The sequence below is a fragment of the Equus caballus genome, chromosome 1 (genome assembly GCF_041296265.1).
Source record: "Equus caballus isolate H_3958 breed thoroughbred chromosome 1, TB-T2T, whole genome shotgun sequence".
NCBI lineage: Eukaryota > Metazoa > Chordata > Mammalia > Perissodactyla > Equidae > Equus > Equus caballus.
Genome location: NC_091684.1, coordinates 51,172,455 through 51,199,927, shown reverse-complemented (window position 1 = coordinate 51,199,927; position 27,473 = coordinate 51,172,455). Strand labels below are relative to the sequence as shown.

The following is a 27,473-nucleotide window of genomic DNA, read 5'->3' as shown; positions in this document are numbered from 1 at the left end:
GATTAAAGAGATGTTTGCTTCTCTGTCATTTCTGCCAGCCATTTGCTCACTGGAATCTCCCAGAGCTGCTTCCAGCAGAAGCCACACAGGGATGTTCCACGGTTCCTATGGAGCAAGCACTGCCTCCTGCCAGTACAAGAGCGGCTTCATCACAGTCACCCCTGGAACTTGTCGCCTTGCCCATGACCCCATCCAGGAGGGTCTTTACCCAAGTTTGTTTGTCCTTTTGAATGTTCCACTTCCAAGGGCTGTGATAACAAAAGAGCACTTTCACCAAACCATGTTTCTTTCTCCCTGGCCATTTAGTGCGATCTCCATTATTCATGAACTCTTCCAATACTCTTCATACCAAAAGCTCTCTGGCCAGAGGCATAGAATTGATTTTGTGGAGTGGTTTGCATGCTATAAGATGCTCTCATTTATTTAGCTGAAAGCCTCCTACCCTGGGCTGGGCGTCAAGCTGGGCCAGGCAGTGCAGGCATAGGGTTTCTGGGTCTTGGAAATCATGGAACTCTGAGATGAGGCCAAGGGGGGCCCAGAGCAAACAGAGGCTTCCTCCCTAAGGGGCTCCTGATGCCCTTTCCTGCACTGGGTAATGAAACTCCAAAGGCTATTGCCAAATTCTCTTCTGGCCAGTTCCCAGCTGTAGAAATATTCAAGCGATATTTGTAGAAATGGATTCCATTGAAGACGTTAAGCCTTCTGAATGGGCACGCCTCACTGGGCTCAATTTACTCTGAATAAAATGCCCAATGTGGTGGGAAAAGGATGGACCTTCCAATCAGACGCATTTGAGTTCAAACACCAGTCCTGCTGCTAAAGAAATGACCCCATCTCTCCCAACTTCTGTTTCCTCACTTATAAAATGGGCTAGTATGCAAATTAAGTGGTAAAAACCATGGGAGCACCCACAGCAGGGCTTGGCACAGATGAATGCCCCCAATAATGGTAGTGCCCTCTGATTACCAAGAGCTTCTTACCAACCCCTTGTGAGCACTAACAAGGGCTTTCTTCATTTACTCAGCAAAGTAAACTGCTGCTGAATCTCTTTGGCCCTTGTGTTAGGCAAAATAATGTCCCTCTGCCAAATATATCCACGTCTTAATTTCCTAAACTTATGAACGTTACTTTACATGGCAAAAGAAATTTTGCAGATGTGATTAAGAATTGTAAAATGAGGAACCAGCCCTGGGGCCGAGTGGTTAAGTTCACACACTCCGCTTCGGTGGCCCAGGGTTTCGCCGGTTCTAATCCTGGGCACGGACATGGCACCACTCATCAAGCCATGCTGAGGCGGCGTCCCACATGCCACAACTTGAAGGACCCACAACTAAAAATACACAACTATGTACCGGGGGTCTTTGGGAGAAAAAGGAAAAATAAAATCTTAAAAAAAAATTGTAAAATGAGGAGGAGGTTAGTTTGGATTATCCAGGTGATCCCACTGTAATAACCAGGGTCTTTATAGGTGAAAGACGGAGGCAGGGAAGGGAGAGTCAGAGAGGAGAGATTATGACTGAAGCAGAGGTCCAAGTGCTGCAAGATAGATTGGCAGATGCTAGGCTGCTGGCCTTGAAGCTTGAGGAAGGGCTCATGAACCGAGGAATACAGGCAGCCTCTACAAAATGGAAAAGACAATGAAATGAATTCTCCCCTAGAGCCTCCAGAAGGAACTCAGCCCTGCTGACACCTCAATTTTAGCCAAATGACGCCCACTGCAGACTTCTGACCTCCAGAATTGTAACGTAGGGAATTCGTGTTGTTTGAAACCACAAAACTGTGGTACTTTGTTAGGCAGCAATAGGAAACTAATACAGCCTTTACTCCCTCTCGCCCCTAGAAGACCTGCCAATCCCCTCCTCAAGTTTTGGGGCATCCCTGGAATCCCCCAGCTTGGTTCTGCCCCTATTGAATAGCAGAGCCACCCAGCCCTGTCTGGAAGAAGGAGAAGGGGAAGTTGAGTATGACTTGGGACAGAACCACCACAAAGACAGGTAACATTAATTGAGAGCTTCTAAGTACACTACGTGTATTAATTCATTCTATCCTCACCATATATCTGTATATAGGTACTTTATGTCCCCCTTTTACAGATGGGACACCGAGGCACAGAGATGTTAAGCAATTTATCCAAGGTCCATACCACTAGCAATGGGCAGGACACAGCGGACTTGATCCAAGGAAGTCTTTCTCCAGAGTCCAAGCTTTAAACCACCAATCGACACAGCAAAAAGTCCCACACCCTGAGAGTGAGATGCTGGAAAGGCCCCATCCAGTCCTCCCCTCCGGAGACTCACCCTTTAGGCATGATCTGAGCTTTGAAACAGCAACTTTTTCCCTCCCCGTGGAGGTTGGAGAGAAGATGGAAGCCAATCTATTAACCCCATTTCTGGAATGCAATTAGAGCCCAGAAAGCTTTCCAAAATACTTACAAAGGACTATTCCAGATAGTGTGCTCCCTCGCGTGCAAATCTTTCCCCGCCCACACTAGGCTCTGGTTTTTGCTGAGTCCCAGAAAGAGGCTCCAGTCAACTCCCAACTGGCCAGACCACTGTAGGGACTCCATGTGACAGGGTGCCTGCCACCTTCTTAGACATTGCAGGGTGGCCCTGACACAGGCAACAGGCAAGAGGAGAATGTAATAATGTGATTGACAGGTTATTAGAAGAGTTAATATTGGAAATGTGCTCAGAACGTTGCCCTGCCCATAGGAAGGCTGTGTAAGTATTCATTTAATTCGTTAATTGAGTTCCTTTCCCTGGATTGAAGTGTGCCAGCAGAAGAGTTTTGTATGGCAGTGCTTCTCAAATTTAAGTGTGCACACACATCACTGGTGATCTTGTGAAAATGAGGACTCGGATTCAGGTCTGAGATGGAGTCAAAGATTCTGTGTTTCTAACAAGGTGATGCAGATACCACTGGTCCATGGAGGATGTAAGGCACAGATAACATAGGCCAGGAAGTAGACCTCATTACGGAAGGGGCCCTGAGGGTTGAGTGTGTACCCTGACCACAGCTAGACGTCTGGCCTTTCCAACCCTTCTCTTTCTGGGCAAGTGGTTCTGGGCAGGAGTCATCCCTCAGCCTGGCCAGGATGGTGGCAATGGGCCATTTCCACTGATGGCCTGGCCATATCTCAAGCACGAACGAGGCTCTTAGCCAGGTCAAGGAAGTTGTTGACCAGTAGAAGCTTAAACCCTCCAAAGCCTCCCCATCCCCTACAAGATAAACAGCAAGCTCCTTGGGATTCACACCCATGTTGACAAGACTCAAAATCCTGATCTTCTGTCCACCACACCACATGGCTTCCCACGTACTACTGGCTGTAAGCAGATAGCCTCCCACTTGATCAAACAATTTCTCCCATCACTAGAGAATCCCAGCCGGCCTTGCATGCCCAGGCAATGAGGTAAACCACATTCCTCTCACCCACTCCCAGCTTTTTTGTCTCCTCCATCTCTGAAGCCATCACTTCTCAAGGTGTGGTCTGTGGCCCAGCAGCATCAGTATCACCTCGGAACTTGTTAGCAATGCAGACTCTCAGGACCCCCCCCCCCCAGACAGACTGAATCAGAAGCTGTGTTTTAATGAGACCCCCAGCAATTTGTGTGCACGTTAAAATCCGAGAAGCACTGTCCCGAGCCATGTCCAGTTCTGCGTTTGCCTCACCGTCCACACTAAGCCCCTGGCTCCCAGCAAGTCAGCATGACCTAGATACCAGGTATAAATTGAGCCTCCTTTCCCGCTCTCCTTGCCTACCTCTCCTTTCAGATGCCTCGGCCCATTCCTCATCTTCCTCTATCACAGCCAATTCTGCAACCCCACCCCCTCCTAAAGTTAGCCCCAGAATGTGCCAATAGCCTCACTAAGAATCTTTGCAATATTATTTTTCTTTCTAAATAAGAAATCATTTGCCCGAAGGTTTTAGACTGTGACTAGACAAGCTACTCCACACAGGCACCTGGGTGTGTTATGTTTCCCTCTCTGGCTGCTGCCATTGCCTTTCCACCCAGAGAAGGAGCCTGCCATGGCGAAACAAGGGTGGAGGCCATCACTTGGGGACAGCTCTGTGTAGAGTTCTTGTCCTTGCGGCACCTTGGATTGTAATAGGGGAAACACAGCAAAATTAAAGCATCTGCTATTCCTTAGGAGGCACCAGCCAAGCTGACCCAGGTCATCGCGGGGTGGGTGGGGTTCTTTCAAGGAGCCACTTTTAGAAAGGAGCCTGCAGAGGGTTCCTTTAAGGCCTGAGGTCCTGAGGATAAATTTCTAACTTCACCTTGCAGTAATAAATGATCCCATCCTCCTTTTTACTCCCCACGAGAACAGCGTTTGCAACTCTTGATGAGGACTTCTGAGTTTGTATTTTATTTTTTAATCCACTCTATCACTTTCTCTCAGAACATGAAGATACATGCAGAAAATTTGTAAAATAAATATAGATGTTTCTATAAAAGAAAATAAAAACTAGTTCACCAAGGAGAGATGATCACAGATCATATGTGGGTCTGTTTCCTTCCTGCCTTGGTTCTGTACATCTAATATATACACGCAATTACATTTTATGCCCTCATGTATACATGCGCTGAGATATAGAACATCCTTTATAAAATAGGGATTACACCATAGAGTTTTAAATACTGCTTTTCAACTTAACATGAGTACTACTTCATATCATTAACAGTCTTTGAAAACATAATTATTTACATCATAAAATTCTGTCATATGGTTCTGGTCATAACTTATTTGGGCACTCCCCTTATTTGACTATTTCTTTAGTTTCCATCTTTCTTATTATTTTTAATGTTTGATAGCTTCATCATGTGGTTTAATAAAAAAGTTACTTAAGTCTTTCATTTATTTAGCAAACATTTATTGAGCACCTACTGAATGCCAGGTACTCTGTCAAGTGGTCAGGATGTAAAGATGAATCAGTGAGGGCCTCACAGTCTTGCAAAGAAACAGGCAGATAATCAAATGCATAGAGTGTAGTAAGACCTGCAATAAAGAGATTTACAGGGCATGAATTGAGAATCCTCAGTCAAGAACAGCAGGTTTCCCCAGAGAGTCCTAGCGTGGATAACAACTTCAGAAAGTACTGAATAACGTATCCCCTCTAAGATAAAAATTATTGTCACTTACATATATGTCTTGTCTTATGCCACCTCTGTGTTTATGGTGCCAATGTATTTTCATGACATTTCCCATATCTATCACATTTTCAATAGCAAAACACAGCTTCCCAAATCTCTTGAGGCACCAACAATCCCCTGCAGTTCCCCACACCACTTACCACATTTTTCCAACAGGTTCGGAACCAGTGCCAGCATGACGAGGATAGGATCTGTCACCCTGGAGAGCAAGATCCATGAGGGCTGGGTGGGTGGCATGAATTACAGCCATGTGGGCAGGGTTCAGGGTAGGACTCCAGATCCAGCTTGAGACTGGAACATAGCTCAAGAACCAGCAGCCCAATGCCATTAACTGGACAAACAGGGGACAAGTAAGAGGGAAGAGGCTACCGCTTGCCCAGGTGTCTCCAGGGTCTCACTGCAGGTCTGCACAGCGAACCAGGACTCCATCACCGGAGCTACGAGGAACCTCCACAACTGTACCTCCTATGCCGATTATAGACTCACGACCTCCTATATTCTGATATGGTTTTCTTGTCACTACTTTAGGGTAATTCCACACATTCCCGGATAGGGAGTATAGAGATGGTTTAACTTGTCCTGTGGCAAGGGCTGGTCTTTGACTCAAATGTGTCATTCCTGTTGTCAGTCTCCCAGAAAGTAGTAGCTCCTCAGACAGGAAACTGGAATTTAGACATTGAATCTTAGAAAGGAAGGAAAATATTCATGATAGTACTAGCAAAACTGATTGAGAGATCGCTATGTACCAAGCACTATCATAAGTACTTTATACATAGGAACTCATTTAAAGTTCACAAATTTATGAGGTTGCTCTCACTACTTTTATAGATGAAGAAACTGAGACCCAGAGAGGATAAGCCCAAGGTCACCCAGCCTAGCCAGTGGCAGAATCCATTGTACAGGATCTAAACTATTACACCACACTGTCACCCTGCGGATTCTCAGCTCTTTCTACAACTTGGAGTCCAGAATCTAGACTTCTAGAAGTCTCGGCATGCATGAACGTACCCCCAAATAGAGTAGGGCAGATGGCTTCTGTTACTGGGAAGAACGAAATGGGAAGGAGAAGATAAGCAAGCTGTAACTCCTAAATTACTGGTTTCTGAACCATGTATTTTTAATGCCCAGTCCCAGGCACTCTGAATCAGAATTTCCATGGGTGGAGCCTGGGAATCAGTATTTTCATTCCCTTTGGTGATTCTGTTGCAGCCAACCCAGGCAGCAGCATTTAAGAACCATATTATCAGACTACATGCTATTCTGTGTATATGTTTTCCCTTTTTTTGAGCATGTTGTAAAGTCTCAGAACGTCTGGGGACAACTTAGAGGCCAGGGTAAAGGAAGCAGAAGCAATTAGTCTGCATTCCTCCAAGGGGTAGAAAAATCTCAAGGAATAAGATTTAAGGCTATTAGAACTAGTTGTCTGGACCTAGAAAAGGTTGCAGTAGTCTGCACCAACAGCATCAGATGGGAAATGTGCCTCCCCACAATGATCAGACTCCATTCTCCATGAATGTTATTACATAGGAGGCGTGAGCTCAGCCACTGCTCAGCCATTTGTCTTACTACAAGTACCAAACAGATAGAATGCCAACATATTGCGTAATCTTAATTGGAATCACGTCAACACCCAATCTTTATCTAAGTAGATTAGAATTATATATTTAACAAAATGATCCCTTTAAAGAAGACAGGTTAATTAAAACTAACATACAAAATATTGTAGTATAAAATCATCATGGTGGCATTTGTCAAGCCATCCTTCCATCTGCCAGGACATTCTAACCATCTGTTATGAGTTGAATTGTGTCCCTCCACAAGATGTTAAAGTCCTAACCCCAGTACCTACAAATGTGATCTTATTGGGAAATAGGGTGTTTGCAGGTGATCAAGTTAATGTAAGGTCATTAGGGTAGATCTTAATCCAATATGACTGATGTCCTTATAAAAAGGGGAAATTTTGACACAGAGACAGACATATACAGAGAGAATGCCGTGTGAAGACAAACACGGAGATCGGGATGATGCATCTACAAGCCAAGGAATGCCAAAGATTGCCAGCAAACCACCAGAAGCTAGGAGAGCAAGATGGTACAGATCCTTTCTCAGAGCCTTCCAAAGAAACCAAATCTGCCAACACCTTCGCGGACGTCTAGCCTCCAGAACTGGAAGACGATAAATTTCTGTTGTTTAAGCCACTCCAGGTTTGGTACTTGGTTACAGCAGCTCTAGCAAACCAGCACACCATCACATGACCCCAAGTTGATATCAATCAATTGGACAATTCATATAACGATGAACCTCTTAGCTAGACAAATTCTAAAGTACACTGTTTTGAGAATCACAGATATTAGAATCAAGCATATCATGCATCGTATCTTTAATAAGGAAAGATACAGAAAGAAAGAGATGAGCAGGAAATAGTAGTCCCAAATTCTTAACAGGTCATTGGCTGCCACCACAATTTGGAATGGACATATACAGAGCGGATACTCCAGGTAAAAAGTATGCTCCAAATCTCAATGTTCTTGTCTGATGAGCTATATCCATTACACATAAGGTACCAGAATGTCTTTTGTCCCTCTGGCCTGAGTCCTAAAACCTCCATGAAGGTAGGGACCCTTGTTTATTACAATGTCTTCAGTGCCTAGTAGGTTTGACCTTCTGTATTTGCTCCAGAAGTATTTTTTTGAATGAATGAATGAACACCCTCTTTAACAATTTCCTTATAAGCTCAAAACTTATTCCTAGCCATTTAGATCACTGATACACAAACTTGAGCATGTAGCCCTAACACATGTTCATTTATCACAAACACACACTACTTTATGAAACACATGTAGAAATACAAATATCCAAAAGATGAAAAATAAACATAATTAGAGGTTCTATTATGTTCTTCTAAAGCACCTGTGATGTTCTAATGCACTCTCAAGCATCCTCAACCATTACCAGCACTATAGACAGATACAGCACTTAATAACAAGAAGGGTAAGAATACCTGGACCCAAGGCAATGAAGGTTTCTGCCTAAGACCGAGACAGGCAACCCCTGCTCCCACACCCCCTTTGCTACTCATTTGGCTTTGGCAGAAAGGGGCAGAGTCAAAGGAGGAAAAACGCCTCTTTTCAAAGGGAAGAAGGTCCTAGGTACCTCTCTTGATCACACCATTAAAAATGTAAATAGTATGACCAAGTGACTATTAAACACATTTCTTTAGCACAGGACCTCACAGGTCTAATGTGAGCTTCTTAATATGCTAATATGCTTTGTGAAGCCCAGGAGGAGGCTGGAGTCAGTTCCCTTGAAACAGAGATTGGGATCCTACCAACTGGGAATATGGAATTAAACAATTCAATTCATCTAGGCTCTTTTAGCACTGATCATAGGAAGGGTTCTTTTCGCCCATCATCCTGCTGTCTCCCCCAATTTATTTGATCACGGAACTTTTTTCAGTGAATCCTTATTAACATTTTGAGGGAAATTAGTTTGAGATTGAGGTAACCAGAGAAAATAGTTATCTAAAACTATTAAATAACCTTCACTAGAAACATTCCATTTCTAATTTAAATATAACTAAAAGTTTTGTTCACTTAAATTGGGAGTATAATTACTTTCTTCTAACAAATTTTCAGAAACTTTTAATGAATTTGTCATCAATTGAATTTAGTTTCACATGAGAGGAGTTAATCTTTAAGTACTAAATACATAATGGACATAAAAAATACACATTAGCAAAAATATTTAGCTCAGCTCACAATTAAAGAAACCTAAATTAAAAGACAGCTATTATTAAATTAGACAAAAAGAAAAGAGAGAGAAAGACAAATTGCTAGTGAGTACAAAGCATGTGCCAGTCTGAAATATTGTAGCATTTTATTTCATTGGAACAACTCTTTTGTAAAATAATTTAACCATATATATTCAGGGCCAAGAAAATGTCCTATACCCTTTTACCCATTAATCCCACTTCTTGGAAATAATTGGAAGTCTGGAACCAAAACAAGAGATGAAGGAGGGGCACTTTGCACACAGTGCATTGATTGCATTTTTATTTTTAATGGCAAAAATTGGGAAAAAGCTAAACATTTTATCTTACAGACAATAGTTAAGTAAATTTTTGGCACATCTCCTAGAAATAATACGATGCAATCATTAAAATTTTAAATTAAAATGTGAGATAGGTAGCAACATAAGAAAAAACACTTTATAATCCAGGAAAAAAGAGCATGATACAAAATTGCATAACAATATGAAAACCATATGCCACAAAGGTTTATAAAAAGATGAGTTCTTGTACAAAAAAGGAATTCTGGTAAGATGCTAGATAATTTTTTTTCTGTTTTTTGAAAACTCTATATTATTATATTACTTTTACCTTTTAAAAATATTTTTAAGAATATAAAAACAGTTTGCTACCAATATACTAGTATACCACTCTAGAAGAATCCGTATACATTTTTAAACCCCAGTGAATTCCTGACAGGTACAGAGCACATTTTTCGAACATCCTCCCACTCATCTGTAGACGTATTAAAATTCTACTAAATTTTCAATGATGCAAATTATCTTTTAACTTGAAAGGTGTGCTAAGGCCCTTAGATAAATATAACCATTTCTGGTGCCCAACATGATTATTTTAAGTAATTTTTACAAAACTCATTCGGCTCTTGCTGCACCTGGTAATTAAGTTCAAACATCCTGAAGAAGGCCGAATCATCTCCCTGAGGCCCAGAAAGCATTTCAATTGCCATTTAAAGCTTCCAATTAGTTCACAACATAAAATTACAATTTACTTTTGATATTTTTTCCTCTGGGCCTAATTTTTTTTTTACCGCTCTTCTAACCTACATTGTAATTATGCCTGCTCGATCTGATGCAAAACATCCCCTCTTTTCATGCCAAGCTTACTAAAATACAACTGGCTAGTTAGTCATTGTCCTATTAAACGGCACCTGTTCCTGGAGAGAGACTGTCACCCCGTGCTTCTGGGAAAGTCTCTCTGACTGAAGACCTTGTGATCGTGGCCCACACTCCGACCCCTTGTCATGTGGCCCTCGAAGCTGTATCACTCCCAAGTGGTGAGATTTGTAGGTTTTATCTGTAATATGTTTCCATTTTTCTAACCTGATTTCCAGAATAACCCCCATTGTAATTCAGGGGCTGAAAGCAACAACTGAATTTTACCTTCTCACCACTTGAGAAGCAAGTAGCCATGCCACTGTGGCAGGATAATTTATCAAGATATTAATTCCTGTTTGTTTTTTCTGCAATCTTCTCTCTTCCTATTGCAAACAGATAGCCACACCATTCACAATTCCTTGCCTCAGGGATTGTCTCCTCACCACCCCCAACCCGGAAATCTGAAGCTAGCTGCAGTCAGTCTTTTTAAATACTTAAGTCATTACAGAGATTATACAGATAGTCCTTGAGAGAGACAGAAAATAGCTTTTGAGAGTAGTGAGACTGAGGGCAAAAATCACGTCCTGTCACTCACAGCTCTCTCCACCCCCACTTCTCCAACCCTGGAGAGGAAAAGCATACCCAGGAGACTAAGGTAGCAAGAGTGTACCCAGGAATTCTGGGGAGCAACAGAATGGTCATCCCATAGCGGTTCTTTCTTCCCAGAGACATGAGGCATCCCTGGCCTGGGCCTCATGGTTTGGAGGATTCCACTTGTCACAAACATACACATAACTCTATCTATAGTCATTTAAAAATATCCCAATGCAGGGGCCAGCCCCGTGGCCGAGTGGTTGAGTTCATGCTTTGCTTTGGCGGCCCAGGGTTTCGCCGGTTCGAATCCTGGGCACGGACATGGCACTGCTCATCAGGCCGTGCTGGGGCGGTGTCCCACATGCCACAGCTAGAAGGACCCACAACTAGAAATGCACAACTATGTACCGGGGGTCTTTGGGGGAAGGAAAAAAAAAATATCCTAATGAAAACTGGTTCAGCCACTATGGAAAATAGTATGAAGATTTCTCAAAAAATTAAAAATAGAAATATCATATGACCCATCTATCCCACTACTGGGTATTTATCCAAAGAACTTGAAATCAACAATTCAAAGAGACTTATACACCCCTATGTTCATTGCAGCATCATTCACAATAGCCAAGACGTGGAAGCAACCCAAGTGCCTACAACTGATGAATGGATAAAGAAGATGTGGTGTGTATATATATATATATATACAATGGAATACCACTCAGCCATAAAAAAAGACAAAATTGTCTCATTTGCAACAACATGGATGGACCTTGGGGGTATTATGTTAAGCGAAATAAGCCAGACAGAGAAAGACAGACACTGTAGGATGTCACTCATACGTAGAAGATAAACAAACACATGGACAAAGAGAGCAAATTAGTAGTTACCAGGGGGAAGGGGGTTGGGGGGGTGAGCACAAGGGGTAAAGGGGCACACTTATATGGTGACTGACAAATAGTAATGTACAACTGAAATTTCACAATGTTATAAACTATTCCGACCTCAATAAAAAAAAAAATCCTAAACATCCACTTTTGTGCATAACACAAGAGGCTCCAGTAAAATAAACTTCTCCCCACTTCTTGCTCCATTTCCTCAAATTAACCGCACCTGAATGTTATGAAATTTTGTAGTGTCCTACTGACAGTGCTTGGAAGTGTAGGGAGGATTTGAAAGGAGGAAGAGCTTAGGTAAGAGAAAAGACCAATTAATTCATTTGTCAAATCTTTTCTTTCAACCGATATGAATGCAATAAATCTTGCAAATGAAATATTAATTCCCAGCAGTGCCAAGGGTTCTTTTTCTTCCATTTCTTCATGTCCCAGTTTATCGCTACAGAGCAAGCCAATGTTAGGGAGATTTTTGCAATATTTGCACATGGTAGCTGAGAAACATTTTACAATATTAAAGAATTCATATTCAAATTTTTTACACAAGTTTAGATTGTTACATGCACAAATGTGATTCTGATTTAATACAACGGCAACTAGATGAACACTGGACACTAAAATTATGAATAATTTTTTTAATTTAATAAGATTAAATTAAAATTTCAAAAGTAATATAAAATTTAAGCTATATTTCTATATCTTTGATTTATAATCTTTGATATTAATTAACTATAATACGTACTTTTTATTTTAATAAATAATCTTTAAAATCTTAAAAGAAAAATAACTTTTTGAAAACAAACATCATTAATTTTTAAAAATTTACATTTACCTTATTCTACATTTTTTGAGGAAAATATATTCAAATTTTATTTTTCTAATTCATTTGATCATTACTGTCAATAAAATATAAATTATGAGAAAACTTTGATAATAAAATAGTGATTTTTGCTGACATAAACAAAAGGAAAATAATGTTTATGGAATAAATATATAATAACTTATGGTATATATCTCTGTGTTTACTTTATTACTCATCTAATCATCACAAGGACACTAACAGAATGCCCAATGATGCTCAATAAAAATTCAATTCATTTGTCTTTGGGTATTTGACAATTTTCAGTCATATAAAAATCATAGCTTTACACATGTTTTGATTTTGTCCTTATGAAGGTATATTTGTCATGGTAGAAGGACAGAATATATCCTATTAACCAGCTTGGTACCTTGATTTATAACTTCATCATTTTTAGACATATAGTATGACTCCTCCCTCTGTGCCCCTGCCACAGCAGCCCTGCTCATGTTAGGCAAGGACCTGCTTCCCAACGCACCGGCTTCCAGAAACAAGCCTGAGGATGGAATCTCTTTGGCTCTGATTGGGTCACGTGACCCTGAACCCCTGAACCATTCTCTCCCACCAGTTGAATGCAATGCAACATTGGCCAGCCTGGAAAGACTTACCCTTCCAGAGTCTGGGATGCAGTCAGCACCACCTGAATGTCACAAAGTGAGTGTGATGAGAAGGGTTGTTTCCAAAGGCAGATCAAGTTTTGTTGAGTTCTAATACTTTTTCAGTTTGGGGTCCCTGTTTAAGAAAAAGAAGACAAAATTACAAATTCAATTCTAGATATTGAAAGAAAATATTTCAAACAAGAAAAGAAATAACAAATAACAAATCCCAAAAACAAAGAAATATCACAATCACCACAAAACCCTTCCTGGAATGTCTCTTTTATTGGTTTTTTTCCCCGACAAGTTTCGGCTGAACACTCCTTAATCACTTCTTCACACGACAATGACTTCAAAATATCATTTTTTAAGGAGAATAGAGAGATAATTCAGTCCTTCTACTATAGTTGATCAATATTTGTTTTTTATACAACTGTCAGCTTTAAAACATTCTTTCAACTTCACAACATGTTGTTAGTAATTTTCTGTATATTTTTATGCCAAGTTATTATTAATATATTATTACTGCCAAATTTGGGACTTCTCTCAAATTTCTTCTGCATATGAGCTAGATGATTTCAAGATATTTCAAGTTTTCTTGTCCAAACTTGACTCATCTTAAATACTCTTCGAATTGATGATGCTCATTAACCAGTTTGCTGTCCGCATCCTCTTGCCATATCAGATGGGTCACCACCGTGGGCAGTAGGAGTGTTCCTGGACGTCAGGAATCACATCGCGAAGCCAGCAAATGCTGAACTATAACCCAGTGACTATGAACCACATAAATATATCCACTGAAACACAAACTAAATGTATTCCCAACTCAACTTTCCCTGGATTGGATTAAAAAATATGCCTACAGCCCTTCTAATACTTGGAACACAAGGGGAGATGTGAATGAGGAACCTCAGAATGGAAAGATACAGCAGTACAAACAAGAGGCTCGGAGGCGGGCGCTTCCATGGCTTCACAGTATACTCACCCGAGGAAAATTCTGATGCTGTTTCCTGAAGAATGGGGGATGGATCCTGGCAGGCCAAAACAGCAACTGTCCACTACAATCATTTTGGCTTTTATCCTTTCCAACAGTAAGTCCATTTTTTTCCCCATGAATAAATATATTTCTACAAAAGATTTTTGCTGCCCTCAATTATAATGATACTTTGGGGGTTTTTTTGCTTTGACTCCTCTCTGCCTAGAATATTCTGTACTCCATCTTTATTTGACTAAGTCACTCCCATCTTACAAGGCTCAGCCTAAATGCTGGCTTTTTAACCTCTGATCTTCCTGTCCCAGGGTTATCAAAATCTGTTCCTTAGACCACTAGCTCCTTGAGATGCTCTATTTAAAACAAAGAAACAAAAAGTGTTGTGTGGTCAAACAGGTTTGGGAGAAGTCACGTGATTTCTCTCTCTCTCTCTTTTTGATACAGAACACATGTTAGTACTTTGGGTTCTGAGAAGTCCTGCGCTACCAGAATAATCATTCCTGAGAGCTCACTCTACACCAGGCTGTTCTAAACACTGTACACGTCTTGTCTCATTTAATCCCCACTATCAGTTCTATGGAATACATTGATTTTACAGATGAGGAAACTCTAGGGTTAAATAATTTGACCAAAATCACACAACAGGTAAGTGAAAGCTGCAGGTTTTGGACCCAGACACAGCCATTGTACTATAATGCCCATTTAATTTTGTTTAAACTGGTACTTTCTAACATATTCAACCACAGGCCCCTTTCTGCACAACCCTTATTAAATCACCCATAAAAATCAGCTATAGGGGCCGGCCTGGTGGCATAGTGGTTAAGTTCAGCACACTCTGCTTTGGTGGCCCTGGCAGCCCAGGTTCACAGGTTCAGATCCTGGGCACGGACCTACACCACTCATCAAGCCATGCTGTGGCGAAGACCCACATAGAAAATAGAGGAAGATGGGCACAGATGTTAGCTCAGGGCCACTCTTCCTCACCAAAAAAAAAATCGGCTACACCCCATGCACTTCAGTTGTGCCACTCCTGGGCCCTATCCAGTTCTATCTCCCAGCACAGCCATTTGTGTATGTTTCTCATCTCCTCCAGTAGGTCATAAACACCTCTAAAGGGACCTTTATCTTAGTGATCTTATCCCCCAAACCACCCATAGTGTCTGACATACAGTGGGTATTCAATAAGTATTTGTGGACTGAACATATATTGATAGCATTTTAAACTTTCCCAACCTGTATTTAATTTCAAAAAGGAGAAAACAAATTCAATAAATTAAACACTAGAAAATGGAAACTAGAAGGCTTTATATACCTTTTCCAAACCCTTTCATATTGCTCCACTTCTGCTGTTTACCAAGTAAATACGGAAATTAAAAAGCAGCTACAAGCTGTTTTGATAGTCAGTCTTAAATTCAATTTGGAATTAGCATAGAGAAATATTATTTTTGAAGGCCCTTAAATGAAAACGACTGGAAAACATATTAAATAAAACTCAGAAGAGAATCAATCATAGCCTGATATTTGCAGCTTTGAAAGACGCAATACACAACAGCATTTTTAATAGTGTCTAATAATTCCCATAGCATAAGGGCACAAAAATATTCATTCTGAATAACAACATCTCAATTCAGGTTCTTGTCCTTCAACCTGGAATAAACAAGGAGCACCCTCTGAATGTCCCATTGTTAAGAGCTACCAATGCAGAAGGAATTTTAATTCCAGAAGATTCACATTCAAGTCATGAGTCATCTTCTCCATTTCAATCACAATTCTGGTATACTTTTTATGGGCCAAAATGAATATTTCTTGCTGCAGGGGGAAAAAAAAAGAATCTAAGCAAACTGGCACATTCACTTTCAAAAACCTAATCCAAACACATTTTGGCACCAACATAAATAAGCCTTGCCCCATGTTGCAATGTCTTCTAAGACAACAATATCGCTTATCTTAAAACTTCCTTAACTGTATTATAAATATATCACATATCACGGATCCATATTACAGTATTTTGGTTGCGAGAAGCCAGTCCAAATATTTAACGTGGATATCTCTGAAGAGCAAAATTCTCTGCAGGTAGTAAGATGTTGACCAGAGCTGCCTGCCAGGTAGGGTCCCAGCTTTGAAACCAAATCCATCCTCCATGTGGCCTCTGGAGTGATCTTGCTCCTGCCTTGCTTTCAGCCTTTCAGTGGCTCTAGTACCTTCAGAAGAAAGTATAGACCAACAAGCCCACCATGGCCTGACCTCTTCTTCTTTAGCCCTATTTCTCATCCCTTTTTCCATATACAGCCACTTCAAGCTTCCTGCATATGCCTTTTTCTTTTACACCTCCATGGTTTTGCTCAAAATGCAAAATATCCTCCCAATTCTCGCCCATCCTCTCTCTCTCCCCTGATTCTCCCTGCCTCTTCAACCTAAAAGCTCTATTTATCATTCACAGCAATGCTTAGCCGAGCAATTCTGCTTCTAGGTGTAGCCCCAAGAGAAAGGAAAGCACGTCTACACAGAAACTTGTATACGAACGTTCATAACAGCTTTATTCACAATAGCCAAAAATAGAAATAACCCAGTTGTCCAGCAACTGTTAAATAGATAAATTAAATGTGGCAAATCCATGCAGTGGAATATTATTTGGCACTAAAAGAGAATGAAGTACTGATACATGCTACAACATGGATGAATCTTGAAATCATGCTAAGTAAAAGAAGCCAGTTACAAAGCACCACGTATCGTAAGATTCCATTTACATTAAATGGCCAGAATAGGCAAACCTATAGAAATAGAAGGTGTACATATTAGTGGTTGCCTAGGGCTGGAAGAGTTGGGGGAAATGGGAAGTTACTGCTAATGGGTACAAAGCTACTTTCTGGGGATAATAAAAATGTTCTAAAATTGAGTATGTGATGGTTGCACAATTCTATGAATATACTAAAAGCCATTGAATTGTATATTTTACGTGAGTGAATTGTATGGTCTATGAATTATCTCTCAATAAAGCTGTTACAAAAAACAGTGCTCAGGCATCACCACCTCTGGGAAAGTCTCTGGTACCTCTCCCTGCACAGTCTGTGCCATCCTCTCATTACGTCTACCCTTGGCACATGAATTTTATCACCAATTTATGACAACGGCTGTCAATGTGACAAGTACTTTACACCCAATACCACATTAAATATTTTCAATAAACCTGTGAAGTGTTATTATCATATCACTCTGCAATCACAAACATCTGTAAGTGCTTTGCCATTCAACAGGACTGTTCCTCAAAGACAAAAGTAGTACATATTGGCCACAGGTCTAATGTGACCCAGTGGAATTTTTTTGTTTCATCCGAAGTCACAGTGTTTTTCAAAACTGTAAATTAGTTGAGAACTTTTTTTAAATCAGGAGATTTTATGAAAAAGTCCATTTTGCTAATCTGTCTCGAAACTCAGAGGGCCAAGTGATACGATTAGACCAAAGCCTCTAAATCTGGGAAGCCCTTTCCGCCTTGCCACAGTCCCTACTCCTACCTATTGTCTCATATTCAGCTTACTTCCCTAATGGATGCCACCTCCTAAGACAGCATAATGGAGTTTGTAAATAGCCGCTGCCCCGGGCAAGGATCGTGCTGTTCATCTTTGCCGCCCTACAGTAACTGGACAGCACCTGATAGGTAGCACGAGTACAATAAATAACCCTGAACTGTTACCTCTCTGACGTTATACGTGAGCTGGGTTCTGAAGCGGGTTCCTGAGCCCCCGCTGCTTTTTTTTTTTTCCTCACTTTACCAGCTAATAAATCCCCAGAGTACAGCCTTGCACTGAACCCTTGGTTAAAATCTGTTCAACCAAGATCAAACCTTGACCTTCCAACGAAACAGGGGGAAGTAAGATCTCACTCACAAAACCATTAGCAAATGGTCCAAATATGATTAACAAAATGTAAGTGAGGTGTATAGATCCCAGAGTTGGATGTCTGTCACTACCCCAAGAAAAGATTCAAGTTTAGTAAGCTTTAGACAAAGTACATGTGTAGGAACAATAAAACCTTACCAATTTTGAATATCCAATCTGAGCTGGTCTCGTCCACTCTGAAACTGGCCTATGAGTTTTCTATGAGGGTATATTTTGCCAAGCAAAGTAACAGCATAAATGGAATTTGTAGGAGTTTGTTTAACCTACTTATCAGGAAAGAAAACATTAAGAGTTTTATTGAATCTATTATTGTTTATGTGAAAATTACACTAATTAAAATGAATCTTCAATTATTTAAAATACTTCCAATAAGACCCACTGGAGTATTTTATTGGTACCTGTTACTGATGTCAGTGACCATACACTGAACCCTAAGTCAACCTTTCACGAGTTCACTGGTGGTGCAGGAAAAAAGCCCGGTTTTACACACAGAGTTTTACTAATTACGTACATACACTGAAATACAATTAATCATGTACATACTGTGGATACATGTAAGTTAAATCCTTAATCTACTAACAATGTTTTTAGGTAAGTATACCTTTTTAATTTTAAAAAATTCGTACTCATTATAGAAAAGAAAGAAAAAATATTAAATGTCTCACAATCCCAACCATCCAAAGACTAACATTTAACGTTTTAGTATCTTTCCTTATAGTCTTCTTTCTATGCATATTTTTGCATAATTTTAATCATAAAGTAAATCACTTTTGCACATTGCTTCCCATTTAAAATTATAACTTAAATTTTTTAACGGCTGCAAAATATCGCATTCTGTGTATGTACCCTAATTCATATAACTAGTTCCCTATTATTGGACATTTAAGTTATGTCTTATTTTTCAGATTTATTAATAATGCAGCAATTATCCTTCGGTAAACAACTTTGTTCATATTTCAAGTTATGTCCTCAGGGTAAATTCCCAGGAATAGAATTACATTGTTAGAATCTTCATCTGTAATAACAAACTACCATACAGGCTGGATTGATTTCTACACCCAGCAAGTCGGGGTTCACCAACCCACACGCAATCAAGATCTTCTCTCTGGATTCTTTTCAATGGTGATGTATAGGGCTGGCTGTAGACACTCTGGAGAAGTCAGAGAAGTACATCCTTTGCTTTTCGCTCCTGTACACACAGCCACTCTAAACACCTCTATCCTGTCTCCCGGTGCCCTCTTCCCGTTCAGGTCTAAGCATCCCTGCCTTCTCCACCCAATCCTGCCTGGACCTGCACACTCCAGAACGAGCGAGGAATAGCTGAAAGGGGAGGGGTGCTCATCTTACAGATGAGTTGCATCTGCAGTATTCCCAGAGCTACAAGGCTGACGGAAGGCCTTGGGGTTAGCCAGGAACTTCCTGGGACCCTTGACTCTCACCACGTAGGAGGCTGCTGGCCTGTTTTGAAAGAATTGTTTTGGAGGAAAAGAAAGAAAGGAAGGAAAGATGGGAGGGAAGGGGGGAGGGAGGAAGGAAGGAAGAAAGAAAAAGAAAGAAAGAATTGTTTTGTTTTAATGAGCTTTATTTATTTTTCTTGATTGTAAAAGTAATATATGCTCCTTATTAAAAATCTGGAAAACATTAGCTCTAAAAGAATTTAGAAAAAACAAAATCGCCCAGGACTGCATGCCGCAGCTCAGTGCATTTACTTGGAAGATCTGAACACCCTGTACGCTCATCTCGAGCTCCTGGGGGTCCGCAGCCCACAACAGAAGCTGGGTTCTGCCTGTTCCTTTTTGATCAGCTCCCAGCAATTTGTACTCAACCAGGTCACCAGAATGAACCAGAAAAGGTGATGTTATCCCACATAAGCTCAGAGGGCTTTTAGTAGCCCAGACCAGCAGTTCTCCCCCTTGTCACTTAGATGATAGCACACTTCCTGCCAGTGATCAGAATCCAGCGGCATTTCCTAGAATTCAACTACCTTCCTCTCTCCACAGAGGAAGGGGACCGTTTAGAAACTCAGGCTATCCAGAATGGAAACTCAATTATTGGCATAAATGTCTTTAAACTGTTTCCCTGGAGTATAATTATCAAGTACCTTCCATTTTGCTGCTCATTTGTCAAACTTCTGGCCAGATATTTGACTCAGGTCAAGTTTCTGACCTTTTCTTACGTAGTTTAGTTTTCCCTGGACACTTCCAGCTTTGAAACTAATTTGTCCGTAGGAGACATCATGGTGCAGTGGTTAAGGGTGCGGCCTTATAAAAGCATACTGCGTGAGTGCAGCCATGGGGAAACAGGCCCTTTGGTCCATGGCTGGTGGGGATGGTAAAGGGTACACAGTCCCTTGGAAGGCGTTTTGGCACTATCCGTCAAAATCACAAATGTATATGGCCTTCGATTCAGTATTCTCACTTCTGAGAATTTATCCCACAGATAGACCTGCACACGTAGGAAATGAACATGTGCTTGATATTTATTGTAGCATTTATATTATTTTATTGTAATCACATATTAATTATAATTATATATTATATTATAATTGTATATTATATAAGTATAGATTATTATAGTCTATATTTTATTATTATTATAGCAAAAGATGTGGAAATAACCAAAATATCCATTAGTAGGAGACTAGCTAAATAAATTACAGTTATCAGCTTAATGGAATACTATACAGATGTTTAAAAAGTGAGAAAGCCCTCTCTGTACTGAAATAGTAGATATTTAACACTGCATACAGAAAATATAGAATTCATATTATATAAAAGAGAATAGATGTTCTATAATATGTGATCTATATTATATATTCATGGTGTGTCTTCCCCTTTTATAATATGAGAAAGGCAGCTTAGACCAGAGGTTGCAGCCAGACCACCTAAGTGGGAAGCCTGGCTCCACCTCTTCCTAGCTATGTGATTTGGGCAAGTGACTTAACCTTTCTGTGTCAATATAATCAACTATAAAATGAAGATAATAATAGCAGATAAGAATACCTAATTATCTAATAATAATAATAATAGATATTACCTCATAGGGTTGATGAGAGCATTAAATGAGTTAATATGCATCAAATGCTTAGAACTGGGTCTGGCACACAGCAGAGAAGTACCACGTATGTGTTAGTTACTTTTATATTCCATTAAATGAGAAGAGTATAGTTTGGGAGTGTATAATATGCCACCTTTTGTGTAAGAAATGGGAGAAAATAAGAACTCGCCTTTGTATTTGCTTTTGTTTGCCTAGAGCTGGACTGGAAAGACATATGAGATTCTGATGAGAGTGGGACATGCAGGAGGAGGGAGTGGTACTGGACGCAGATAGAAGCCAACGTTTTAATTGCCTATCTTTGAAGGTCCTTTTGACTTATTGAACCACATGGATTTAATGCCTATTCAAAAAAAAATTGTTAGTTTTTTTAAAAAGCGGTATGGACCTCAGATTCAGGAGAGTCTGAACTCTGGCTCTGCTACTCACTAACTCCAAGGCCTCTCACCAAATTACAAAGTTGACTTCTCCAAGTCTGAGATTCGTTTCTCCATAAAAATCACTGGGACTACCTGCTTCACTTTCACTTTCTTCCAAGTGCCCCCAACGATACTGATTCTCCTCCTCCAGCTGCTGGTCTTCCAGAATCTTAGACCAGATTACCTGTGGATGGAAGAGAAGGTCAGACTCCAGGGTGAAATCAGAGCAGGGTTCAAATCCCAGCTAGGTCCATTATTACTAACAGCGTGGACTTGGGCAAGTGGCCTCAGTTTCCTCATTTGTAAAATGGAGACGATGACAATATTAATAACTATCATCTTGTAGAGTTGTTGTAAAGATGTGGAACGACGTTTGTGAAGTGCCCAGCACAGAGGAGGCACTGAGTCATGGAAGTTATTGTGAGGCACAGGACAGGAGGGGCTGGGAGAGATGTGGATCGGCTCTCACGATCAGCTCCTGCTCTTCCAGTGTTGCAGATGGCTTAACTACTGAAGGCCAGTTACTAAGCCTTGTCGTCTTAGCCTCCTGGGGGAAAGAGAGCATCTGGGTTAAGTGGACACATTATCATTCTCAACGATGCCCAACAGAACAATTTCTGGGTAGGTGGCCAGTCAAGAAAGACACAGCAGGGTCAGCTAAACAACAAGTACAACAGCAACCCGATTTTTTGAGCATCCCCTGTGTGCCAGATATTGTCCTCGGCTCTAAGGCTACAGGCACACACAAGGCAGATGAGGCCCCAGTTCTCGCAGCATCTACACTCCAGGGGACCGTAAACAAATAAGTAGAGAATGAGGACCATTTTTGTGGGGTGCTGTCTGAATGAGATGATTATGAAGGTAAATTGGGGAGCTCAGATATTGGTTTAGGATTTGAATATACTATTTGCACACTGAAGACGTGCTAGTCTTCAGTTTTTTGAAAGACTGAAGACTTCAGACACACTTTTCACATAAGGAAGAGGCGTCCAACCACCAGTTTAAATTGATGCTCTACCATTTACCCGGGCCTGTTCTCTTGGTTGAGGTGGTAGCAACTAAGCTGGGAGATGGCTAACAATGAAGGTCCTGACACTCTGGGATCCCGCTGCTGGATTCAGCATTAACTCTAATATCGATGTGATGTCATGGCAGAATTAACCATAATATCATTTTTATGTCTTTGCAGACTTTTATTTCTTACTTTCCCTCTTGATGAGAGCCATGTGCAGCTCTGTGCATTATGGAGTCAGGTTTTTACTATCCTGGAGACGAAAGGTCACATTTTTGGCAAGATGTGGATAAGCAAAATGCCATGTGTGTCTATAAAACTAAATAGCATATCTCTTAGTATGAGTCCGGGATGTTTCCCAGATTTTAAAATATATAATTTTAAATTCATGATTCTTTTGAGAAATGTAGGAAAGTAAAATAAATCTTCTCTTTTATATACAAGTGCCTCAGGGAAAACAGAATTTTATGTAAATAGCTGCAGGTGGTGATGTAACAGTATTACAATAGCCCCTATAAATTTTGGAGTTCTCCAAGTGGGCTCTGAGCAAAGCCGCTGAGTCTTTGCAAATTCTGTTCCTTCTCCCTGGTGTATCCTTTTACTTCAGCCCTACTTGCACCTAATTCACCTGAAAAATTTCTCGTTTTCCTTTAGTTCCAACCAAGACATCTTTTTCTCTGCGAAGTGATCTTTCTGTGATCTCCCCAAGACTGGGTTAGTTGCCCCCTCTGTGCTCTCTTAGCAACCTGAGTCTTTATCAAGTGATTTAGATAATCTTTACCATACTGTTTAAATAAAGGGGTTTTTTTTTGCCCTTGACTTCATATGCACAGAATCGTTTGAAAACTAATCCTTGGTTTGTAATGCATTATTATCATTGGTCTATGCTGGTCCTTGTTTTATAATCAGAGTTTTATCTGTGTGTTTACTTATAACAGTAATGCCCAGTAGAAATATAATGGAAGCCACACATGTAGCTTTAAATTTTCTAGGGGCCCTATTTTACAAAGTATAAAGTAACAGATGAAATTAATTTTAATAATATATTTTATTTAACCAAATATATCCAAAAGATTATAATTTCAACATATAATCAATATTAAAATCATTAATGAGATATTTACGTTCAATTTTCTCCATATGAAGCCTTCAAAATCTGGTATGTATTTTACATTTAGAGCATCTCTTAATTAGTTCTAGTCACATTTCAGGTGATCAGTAGTCATACGTGGCCAGTGGCTGCCATATTGGACAGTACAGATTTATAATATAACCAACCTCTATGCACTCATGACCAAAAACAAGAACTAAAATATAACCAGTAACTTCTAAGACTCTTCCCTCATCCTGCCTCTTGTCAGCTGGTCTGCTGGTTCAACTGTCTGTTAAGTTCACGGGGGACAGAATATGCATATTATATAAATGCTTGTGTTTCATTGTCTTCACCTTTGTGAAGGTCCCCAGACCCTGGAAGTCCCTGAGACACTTTCAGGTCAGAGTATTTCTACAATAACATTAGGATGTTATTTGCCTTTTTCACTATGTTGACATTTGCACAAATGACAAAGGCAATGGTGTGTAAAACTGCTGGCACCTTAACACAAATCAAGGTCATAGCCCCACACCATACCAGTCCTTCTCATCTTCAATGCTGTGTGCTTTTGGTTTAAAAAAAAAAAAAAAAACAAAAATGCAAGTTTTACTTTAAAATGTCCTTGAATAAGCAGTAAAATTTATTAATTTTATTAAATCTTGACTCGAAAACTCATCTTTTTAATATTCTGTGTGATAAATGGGGAGCATGCTTTCAAGTGAAAACTCAAATTTTGGAAAATTTGCCTCGACTACTGTGAATTTCACAGCTTCTCAATGGCTAAACACTTTTCCGACGAGGTCAGCAGTAACATTAACAAATGTGATTTTTTTTTTTTTTGGTTATTATGTAAAGAAATGGCAACACTTGTAAGATATGTATAAGTCAGGGAGCCAACATTTTCCAAATGACTAGTGTATGATGTTAACAAAATCATGCACGGGTAAAAGATCCATTCAAAGTGCGCGATAAACCAGTGGATTTTAATATAACACAGAACAAAATGTTCACTGATATGGTTTCAGATTTTACACTGCAACTAGCCTCTAAGAAACTATTACTTATTGAGTTTTGGTGTAGTATCAAAGATTATCCACATCATCTGAAAAGGCTACTAAATAAAATACCCCTTCCTCTTCCAATTACATATGAACTTTTTCCTTCACATATTTCAACTAAAAAATATATTGCAACAGATTGAATCCAGAAGCAGATACGAGAATCCAGCTGCTCTCTATCAAGCCAGACATTAACGAGGTTTGCAAAAATGTAAAACAATGACATTCTATTCACTAATTTTTTTGCTTGGGAAAACATAGTTATTTTTCATAAAACATTCCTGTTACTATGAAACAGGTATACTGTTACTTTTAAATAAATTAATAAGTCAATATTTTTTAATTTGTAATATAGTAAATATTGATAGATATAACTAAAATAAAAAGCTCTTTGAAGCTAGCAATAATTTTTAAGAGTGTAAAGTATTCCCAAGCCCAGAAGTTTAAGAATCACTGGCCTAGTACATTTCTTATTATACATTACATTATATTTAGCTTATATATTATAATGTTAATATATTAATATTATATATTATATGTAAATATATAGTATAGCTTTCATAATATGTTTATTACCACCTTAACAAGAGACCAAAGTTAACATCACCAGCGATGGAGCAATCAACATCACATGCTTCCCCAGGATGTACTGGGAAAGACACATCATTTCTACGGTATTCTTAACAAAACGCACATCCTGCGTCTAATCATGAAGTAACATCAGATAAACCCAAACACTGTCATTTTACCAAAGATTTTGCTTGTACTTTTAAAAAATGTCAATATCATGAAAGACAAAGTAAAACCAAGAAAAGGTTTTGGTTTAAAGGAAACTAAAGAGACACGACAACTGAATACCACATATCATTCGAGAGCTTCTTTTACTGTAAAAAAAAAAAAAATTAATGGTAATTGGAAAAACCTGAATAAAGTCTGTAGCTTAGAAAATGATATTGTCTAAATGTTAAAGGAAAAAGGAAAGTTAAAAGGAAAAAGGTTTACTAAATGAACACATAAGTGAATCTTTTTCTAGATACTCCACCTTCTTCAGCTTCTGGATTTAGACGTTAGAAGGATTAAACGGAGGAAAAAGAAAAGTCTCTTAATGGTTATTATTATATCCTTATATTGCATTAACAACGTATGCAAAAATGCCTCCAAAATGTATCTTCTCTTGTAGTTTTTCATAAAAGGCCCTTTAGACTACTAAAATTGAGGTTTTCATTACATAAACTCCCAATTATTTGGTTTCTACTTTGATGTGGAGGAGAGAGGATCGTTTGCCAGCCTCTAACACCGAACGTGAAGTGAAAAGAGTAATTATAAAATTATTCTCGGAACAATTTAGAAAGGCACTTGCATCAAATCCTAGCTTTAGCCATCAAGAGTTAGGAGAATTGGCAGGGAACGTTATCATTAGCTGCATCTCAGTTCGAGGAGACTCACGCCAGGGGAAGGCGGTGAGACGACGCATCAGTGATTCTTCGTTCCACTTCTCTGGTCTGAAAGCGCATCGCTTGTGGCTTGACTGCTTTGAGGGTGAAAAAGGAGCCTGAGCCATCTAGGATTGGCTGAAATGTGTGTGGTTAAGAGTCTAGCCCTATGTATAATTAGAAGCAGATCACGGGAATGAGCGAAGGAGTTTTTTAAAAACAACACGCCCTCAGTCTTTGCTTAACGTTTCAGTTCTGCAAAGGTCGCCTCGCCCGCCTCCCTCTAGTGGTCCCGAGTGGGATCGCCGTGGCCGAGGGGCCGTTGTGTTTCCGACGGTGGCTTCCCCGGGCAGGAAGGGATTGTGAGCGTTGGGTTTTTGTTTTAAGAGCGAGAACCTTATAAATTAATCTAAACTGGGTTAAGGACGTGAAAATCTAGAGAGGTTAAAGAAATCTCCCGAGGGCAGAGCAAATGAAGGGCTAAGCCAGGATAGCGACATCAATCAATGGACCCCAGTCCAGAACCCCTCCTAGGACAAGTTGAAGAGGAACCCACTGGCTTCCGAAACATACTGAAAATTCCCAGAGGCATATCTGGAAGAAAATACAAGGCCCTTACCCCTTTACCGTGTACCTTCTGCAGAGCCATGCATACCCCACCCAACCCATCCCTACCATTCTCCCAGGCTCCATGAGCCGCCACCACCCTGCTTTAATTTTAGTATAGAGAGAGCATGACTATCTGACATTAGGTTGTGCATCTATGTAGCTGTTCATTGCCTGTCTTCCACGTTAGAATATAAGCTCCACGAAGGCTGTGTTTTCTTCATGGCTATCTGGCAACACCTATCACATGGTAAGTGTCTTAGATTCCCACTGCCACTCGAAGAAATTCTCACAGATTTGGTGCCTTAAAACAACAGAAATTTATTCTTTTACATTTCTGGAGGTCAGAAGTCTGCAGTTTCACTGAGCCAAAACCAAGGTGTTGGCAGGGCCGCCCTCCCTCGGTGGCCTCTAGGAGAGAACCAGTTCTTTGCCTCTTGCAGTTTCTGGTGGCCACCTGCATTCCTTAGCTTGTGGCTGTATCACTTCAGTCTTCAAGGCCAGCATCTTGAAATCTCTCTGTTGTCTTCACATCACCTTCTTCTCTGTGTGTGGGCATCGAATCTCCTTCTGCCTCCCTCTTATGAGGATACTTGTGATGACATTCAGGGCCACCCAGATAATCCAGGTTAATCTCCTTGCAAATCGGGAAATTGAAGTTTCTAAAGATTACGTGACTGCCCGTGGTCAGACAGGTGGGAGACATAGCTGCAGAATTTGAACCCAGGTAGGCTGACTTCAAGGCCCTTCCACCACCCTGTACAGGAGTTTGATGGGCACTTGTGCTTTTCTGGTTCATCGTACAGATGAGCCCAATTAACCGTCCTTTGCTGAGTCCTGCTCTAGGCACTGTAGGAATACAAGGAGCTCAAGGACCCATCCTGGCCCTTCGGGATATATCCATTTCCTTTGGAAAGAGA

General features: G+C 40.1%; 1 long non-coding RNA gene across 1 annotated transcript; it reads right to left on the bottom strand.

Moving 5' to 3' along the window:
* Positions 1–4,856: 4,856 nt before the first annotated feature.
* LOC138916063 (uncharacterized) lies at positions 4,857–26,098 on the bottom strand. Its single transcript, XR_011422704.1, has 5 exons — positions 25,557–26,098; positions 21,445–21,535; positions 13,004–13,127; positions 5,294–5,815; positions 4,857–4,998 (listed from the first exon to the last, which is right to left on the bottom strand). It is a non-coding gene; the product is annotated as an uncharacterized lncRNA (long non-coding RNA).
* Positions 26,099–27,473: the final 1,375 nt, after the last annotated feature.